The sequence below is a fragment of the Bidens hawaiensis genome, unplaced genomic scaffold (assembly GCF_021521415.1).
Source record: "Bidens hawaiensis isolate Kalapana, Puna unplaced genomic scaffold, B.hawaiensis_p1.1 tig00021034_1, whole genome shotgun sequence".
NCBI lineage: Eukaryota > Viridiplantae > Streptophyta > Magnoliopsida > Asterales > Asteraceae > Bidens > Bidens hawaiensis.
Window position 1 is genome coordinate 77,312 of NW_027493253.1, and position 8,218 is coordinate 85,529.

General features: G+C 33.8%; 1 pseudogene; it reads right to left on the minus strand.

Moving 5' to 3' along the window:
• Positions 1-2,766: 2,766 nt before the first annotated feature.
• On the minus strand, positions 2,767-7,570 carry LOC143562567 (putative protein phosphatase 2C 68 pseudogene; annotated as a pseudogene).
• Positions 7,571-8,218: the final 648 nt, after the last annotated feature.

Genomic DNA, 8,218 nt, shown 5'->3' on the forward strand with positions numbered 1-8,218 from the left:
TGAAGAACACCTTTGCTGAAAGTTTTATGGCGAAATCAATAATCGATATCAGTTTTCAACGTTAAACAAAACAAGACCAAAATAATAGTTTACTTTCACTTTCCATACCCAAAAAAAAAATTTAAAGAAAAAAATTTGCATGTCCACAAAAACCCTTTTCTTGACATTAAGTATAGCATCCAGATAACATAAAGCGTGTCACATGTAATAAAAGTACTAAAAATAATAGCAACTGTTCAAAACACAAAATAATAAGAAAACCATAGTAGTAACAGATAAAAGGGTATAGTATAGAGGGGATTACCGATTCTCATTGGGTGTGTAGTCGACTATCGAAAAACGGAGTTGAATGAAAGAGAGCATAAAAGGGAGAGTTGTTTAAGTTAACTAAAGCTAATTTGGTTGCCAGCTTGTTCATGCCTTCAATAACAGAGAATATGAAGATCAGGAAAGATGGTGGAGGAAGAATATTAATGTTAGGTTAATTGTATTTGTATGGAGGCGATTAAACTTTTAACCCTTTGGATGATAAATATGGTAAATGATGTATGGTTTTATTTTTATTTTATTATGTCAAGATTTTCTTATTAAATTAACGTGTTTAAATTTGGCAGTTGTCGTGATATAATTTTGCAATAATTTGAATATTACTTGCAGCCCAAGCAATAACATATTACTTAGCCACCAAAACTTTTAAAAACAAATTTTAAATTCTCAATCTTCAAACTTCAAACTTCAAACCTGAACTATCTAGGTTTCATGTATTTACATTTTTGGCACATGAATTTTAGAATTTCAATTTTATACACAAAACTTTTAATTTGATGGTGTTGTAACGATTCAACTCGATACCAACCGAGTGACCGACGTGTCCCTGCCAGGCTTTCACAACGCGTCAACTTAAAGCATCTATAGAGAGAGGGTATTGATTATATCGGGTTTTTTGGTGAGGTAACTTGAGTAGGCGTTAGAGTTCATTTGTGATTCGAGTTTTGTCCCTCGCAACGCGTGGGGTCTTCAACTTGTTGTGCTTTAATATCCTTGTGCAACTACATTAATGATTTGACTATTAAGACTGTAAACGAACAGAGACGTCCGGTGAATCGTTCGGGAAATGTTTGTTTATGTTCGTCCATTTAATAAATGAACGAACATGAACATATTTTTTTCGGTAAGCTTAACAAATGAACACGAGCGGAGGCCGCGTCCGTTAAATTATGTTCGTGAATGTTCGTTCGTACAGTTACTTTCGTTTATGTTCGTCTGGTTACGTTCGTTTACATTTATATCTTTTACTAGTACTGTTCTGATTTAGTTATGTTTATGATTACTATGCTAAGTTTTTATATATACTAACTTTCGGATTTTTGGGTGATTTTAAGTTGATTTAATGATTATTATTCTCAGATTCATATGTGTCATTTTTGTTTTATGTCCGTCCACTAGCATATGTTTGTGTCCGCTAGTGTCCATTACCGTTCATTTACAAAATGAAAGAAAGGACACGGACGAATAAGAACAAGCTTAATTTAAACAAAATTTATTTGGTAAAGTGTTCATGAACCGTCCGTTTGCTGACAAAAGCTTAACGGACGAACACAAACAAAGTCTCCTCAGGTTCACTTTGGTTCGTATACAGCCCCGCCAACTATATATGGGTTAGGTTTCTTTAAGAACTCTTTTTAGCCATTAATTTGTAAACTAATCAGGGCATAAATGTAATTAATCAGGAGGTTGAAGGTTTATTTTGTAAATTGAAATTTTAAATAAATTCAATTAAATTAAAGTTCAAAAAAACCGGATATCCCTAATTTTACTCGTATACCGCCTATATATATTGAAGAACTTCATTCTTGTTTTCATTTACATGTAACATGCAGTACATAATAATCAATCATATTATGTAAATTTATACATTACGGAAAAATAAAAAGAGGTAGCATAAAGTGAAAAGGACGGCAAAGGGTCTTAGGCGGGCTGTTCATGATGGCATAACGGTGGTTGTCGTATAGTATTTAGTATAATCATATATTTCTATATTGTAGTTATTTAGTATATTAAGTTTAGGGGTGTGCAAACGGGGGTCATACCTGCGTGATCCGATTTGGACCCGTTTAGCGGGACCAACTATAGTGTAAATAGTTGGGTCTAATCGTTTCGAGTCTCGCGGGTCTCACGAATCTCGCGCGTTCTACCCGGTTTATGTAAAAAGGAAATGGTCAAACCCGCGAGATCCGACCGGACCAATTTAACAGTATTCTTTAGACCCGGAACCAACCCTATTAAAAATAACCGGGTATGATCCCGCTCGGATTTCATGGGTTTTACCGGATTCATGCTCACCCCTAATAATTAAGTTGGTATACTGCCTAGAGTTTTTGATTGACCAAGTGGTCATGGGTTTTAATCATATCACTATATATATATATATATATATTTTATAGAATAAGGTTTGTTAATCATAGTCTTATTTGCTAATCTTAGTCCAATCACAAAATTGCACCATTCAATAATTTTTTTTTATATTATGAAACTGTAGAATTGTTAGTGATACAGTCGCTTTTTTGAAACATATAACCAACCAAAAAAAAGCGGAACCTAAAAGAATCCCATTGTCAAACTCATTGCTTTACAATTCATGTAATCAAACACATATCAATCCACTTACAATGTATTAAATCCCATTATGAAACACATCCCAAACAAAACTAAACTCTTAAAGTGTTTTATGTTCATGCCATCAAGCTATGCCATGCAGCCCTTCACTTACGGAGTGTTAAATCTCGATGCCGTGGTTGCTTGAGAAAAACCACGCATTGACAACTCAGCGACTTGTGCATTCGCTTGCAGCTGGTCAAAGAAAACGACAACCACTGTTATATCATCGTGAATAGGACGCCTAAGCCCTTTACCTATTCTCTTCACCTGCTGGTACCTCGTCTTTCTTTTCCGACCAGCTTCAGTTACTGCGGATTCAATCAGCCTTCGTGCAGTACCCTGCACAAACAAGGTGTTAAACGGGTCGTTTCGGGTTATATATGTATATATATCTCAAACATGTAAAGTTACAACATGAAAATGGGTCAACTGGCCCAAAAGATTATTACTAAAACGATATAAAAAAGGTAAAAACACAAAAATGTTTCTACCGTCTTTCTCGTTCTCATAAAAAAACACAATGGTAAGTGAAAAAGTTGTCTATTTTTATTTATTATTGTGTTTTGTGTTTATTTTCGTCAATTATTGTGTCTTTTTTGTTTATATTGTGTTATATTACTTAACATTGTGCTGTATTTTGTTCGGCGTTGTGTTATATTTTACGATCTATTGTGTCTTTTTTTAGTTATAATTGTGTCTTTTATTCATTTTCGTCATTGTGTCTTTATCTCAGCATTGTGTCATTTCGTCACATTTTTTTTGTATTTTTTTAACGGGAATGTTGGCGGAAACATTTTAGTTTTTTAATATTCTTCGTTTTATATTTATATTTTGAATTATGTTTTTTTATGTTTTTTTTTAATTTATTTTTAAAAGGTTTTTTGTGTGGTCACAAAACTTTCTTACGCTTCTCATTTTTGTCTCCCTTTGTATTTTAACTTTACCCGGTGAAAGAATAATATTAATGTTAAGGTAATTGTTTGGAGGTGGTTAAACTTTTTAACCCTTTGAATGATAAATATGGTAAAATGATATTACGGTTTTATTTTATTTTATTATGTTAAGATTTTCTTATTAAATTAATGTGTTTAAATTTGGTAGCTCTCGTGATATAATGTTGCAATGATTCCACCAAAACTTTTAAAAACAAATTTTACATTTTCAATCTTCAAACTTTACCTATCTAGGTTTCACATATTTACTTTTTTGACACATGAATTTTAGAATTTCAACTTTATTCACAAAACTTTTAATTTGATAGTGTCGTAGCAAACCAACTCGATACCAACCGAGTTACCGTCGTGCCCTCAGGCTGTCACAACGCGTCAGCTTAAAGCATCTATAGAGAAAGGGTATGGATTATATCAGGTTTTCCGGCGAGGTAACTTTCGTAGGCATTAAAGTTCATATGTGAATCAAATTTTATCGTTCACAACGCGCGAGGTCTTTAACTTATTGAGTTTTAGATCCTTGTGCAACTACATTAAAAATTTGACTATTAAGACTGTAAACAAACAGAGACGTCCGATGAACCGTTTGGGAAATGTTTGTTTATGTTCGTCAATTTAATAAACAAACGAACATGAACAAATAATTTTTTTCGGTAAGCTTAACAAACGAACACAAGCGAAGTTTGCATCCATTAAAGTATGTTCGTGGATGTTCGTTCGTTTACGGTACAGTTACATTCGTTTATGTTTGTACGGTTACGTTCGTTTACATATATATATATTTTACTGGTACTATTTTGATTTAATTATGTTTATGATTGCTATGTTAAGTTTTTTTTCTTTATACTAGCTTTCAGATTTTTGGATGATTTTAAGTTGATTTAGTGATTATAATTCTCAAATTAATATGTGTCCAATATGTTTTTATGTCCGTTAGTGTCCGCTAGTGTCCATTACCGTTCATTTAAAAAATTAAAGAAATGACATGGACGAACAAGAACAAGCTTAATTCAAACGAAATTTATTCGGTAAAATGTTCATGCAACCCTCCATTTTCTAACAAAAGCTTAACAGACGAACACAAACAAAGTCTCGTCCGGTTCACTTTGGTTAGTTTACAGCCGTGTCAACTATTGTGATATATACATGCACATAAGAGTATAATAACAGATTACGCATAACTCGTATACATGGGCTAGGTTTCTTTAAGAACTCCTTTAGCCATTAATTTGTAAACTAATCAGGGCATAAATGTAATTAATCAGGAAGTTGAAGGTTTATTTTGTAAATTAAAATTTAAACTAATTCAATTAAATTAAAGTTCAAAAAAATCGGATATCCCTAATATTACTCCTATGCTTCCTAAATATATTCCCACCAGATTGAAGTACTTGATTCTTGTTTTCTTTTACATGTAACAGTACATAATAATAATCATATTATGTGAAATTTATACATTAATTACGGAAAAATAAGAAGAGGTACCATCAAGTGAAAAGGATGGCGTGTCTTAGGCGTGCTGTTCATGATGGCATAACGGTTGCTGTCGTATAATATAATCATATATTTCTATATTGTAGTTATTTAGCATAATCAAGTTTAGGGGTGTGCAAACGGGGTCATACCCGCTTGATCCGATTTGGACCCGTTTAGCGGGACCAACTCTAGTGTAAATAGTTGGCTCTAATTGTTTCGAGTCACGCTGGTTTCACGAATCTCGCGTGTCCTAACCGATTTATGTAAAAAGTAAATGGTTAGACTCGCGAGATCCGACCGGACCTATCTAATGGTATTCTTTAGACCCGGAACCGACCCTATAGAAAAATAACCGGGTATGATCCCGGTCGGATTTCGTGGGTTTTACCTGGTTTATGCTCATGCTCACCCCTAATTAATAAGTTGGTACATAAAAAGATATACATTGTTAAGAGTATGAATATGAAAAGAATATGAGAGATACATCCCAAAACGCATTGTTTTATTATTATATTCATGTCATCAAAAGTAAAACATATCAATCCAATGTTGAAAACAGCCAGCCACTTACTTACAATGTACCAAATCCCAATATCAAACTAAACAAAATTAAACAAAACTCTCAAGTGTTTTATGTTCATGCCATCAAACGCAGCCCCTCACAGTGTGTTAAATCTCGATACCGTGGTTGCTTGAGAAAAGGCACGCCTTGACACCTCAGCGACTTGTGCATTCGCTTGCAGCTGGTCAAAGAAAACGACAACCACTGTTATATCATCATGGATAGGACGCCTAGCCCCTGGACCTGTTCTCTTCACTCTCTGGTACCTCATCTTTCTTTTCCGACCAGCTTCTTTACTGCTGATTTAATCAGCCTTCATGCGATACCCTGCACAAACAAGGTGTTAAACGGGTCGTTTCGGGTTATATATGTATATATATCTCAAACAGGTAAAGTTACAAGATGAAAACGGGTCAACTGGCCCAAAAGATTATTACTGAAACAATATAACTTCTGTAAAAATATTTAAAACATTAACTAACTGTAAATTAAATATTTGAATAGAAAAGTGTTCGGGTCAAACAAATTGACCCGACTCGTACCAAACTTACTACACGTGACAGTTTTAACCAAATTACTAATGACCCGTGCCAAAAAATGTTAAAACTTGACATATTTAACACACTAATTATTTCCTTTTAAAAAAAAAGTTGACAAAAAATGTTAAAACTTGACCCGTGCCAAAAAGTTTGGCGTGTTTAAACCGAACCAAACGGGTTAATGTCACACAATTAAGCATAAATGGTTGAACTAATTGCAGCATGAAATAAAATAAAAACTTACTGCTCTGGGATATCTGTGCACAAGCTTAACGACTTCTGCGTTCGTCAAATGTTCAAACAATCCATCCGAGGCAAACACAACAAACCTGTCAGCCGCTGTCAACACTCTACTGTACAATGCCGGCTGGTCTCCTATAGCGGCCCTCACGAGAGACTGAGGAAGGTGGAACCGCGGGAAATCCTCGCCAAGTGCAAATTCTGGCCTCTTCAAGTATGCATCTCCTATGCTTCTGGTAATCTAAGACAGCATGACCAGACCAAAACATGTCAGAAATTTTGAGTACATGCATTTAAATTAAGTTATGATGGTTATACTTATTTGAAAGATAGATTATTTGTAGTAAACACAAAAGAGTTCATATTATAATTAGTATAATGTTATAAAATTAGATATTATTCTTTTCAAACCAGGACAAGTATCCTCACACTTTTTCAAAATTTGTATATTATGTTACAAGCACTTCTGTAAAAAGTGAACCTTTTGTATTTATTTATTTTGGATTTGAAATAACTACCATGATTAGGGACGGAAAAAAAAAACTCGAGCCCAACATGTCCCAAAACATATGGGGGTATACTTGAAACCTGACGGGTATGTGATTAATTTAAAAATTTTTAGCGAATATAAGACGGGTATAAGATTAAATAATACCCGACTCGATTACCCAAAATCACATACCTACTAATTCAACCCATAAACCCGAAAATTTTGATTTTTATTCATAGCTTCCCTTAATCCTTCATATTAGTAGGCCCATTATGTGAAAACTTAACTTATGGCATATCTAAATATTATATTAATATTATTACATTTTGTATATTGTGAAGTATATACATAAAATTATATAAAAGTTATAATTATATTTTAATTTAGGATGTTGATATAAAAATAAAAATTATACAATAGTTATGATGGTAAAATAATGTACTTCTCAACAAGTATTTTTAACAAACTAACGCGTAAATCCGATACCTACGGCTACAGGTATGCCCGATTACTGATACCCGGCGGGTATTGGGGCGCGTATGGCACACGATTCACCACTGGTATTGATTAAGATTACCAATACGCGACTCGACCTCGACTTATTGTTACTCTCTCCTCATGATGGAAGGGTACTTACTTCTGTGGGCCCAACCATTGGCACCCTTACTGTTGAGCCCGGGTATGGATCGATACTTGTGTAGATTGAAAAAACATGCTCAATATTTTGGTTTAAATACTATAATATTTAAGTTTTTGAATTGAACACAAATTCTCAACATGCTTTATGATAACTAATACATTGGGATACAATGTGATAGATCCAAATATTAATTGGAGTTTAGAGAACAACCGAATAAGATTACATAAGGTCACTCTGTTACTTCAATGCTAAACAAACTACCCTATAAAAATTAGGGATACATGCATCAACGTATTATACTTCGAGTTATTCGGGTCAACCCGAATTTGGGTATTTCAACCCAAATACCGGCCCAAATATTTTATCTCGGGTTCGGGTTAGGAGTTTAATTGGTTCGGATGAATTCAAGTCAGGTTATTCAGGTATCGGGTCGCTTCGGTTTGGGTTCATTATTTGGGTACGGCTAAAAAACACACCCCTAATTCATGCCTTCAGTGACAAAGAATATGAAGGTGAAGATCAAGAAAGATGGTGGTGGAGGAATAATATTAATGTCAAGGTAATTGTATCTGTTTGGAGACGGTTAAACTTTTAACCCTTTGGATGATAAATATGGTAAATGATGTACGGTTTTATTTTATTTTAATATGTTAAGATTTTTTT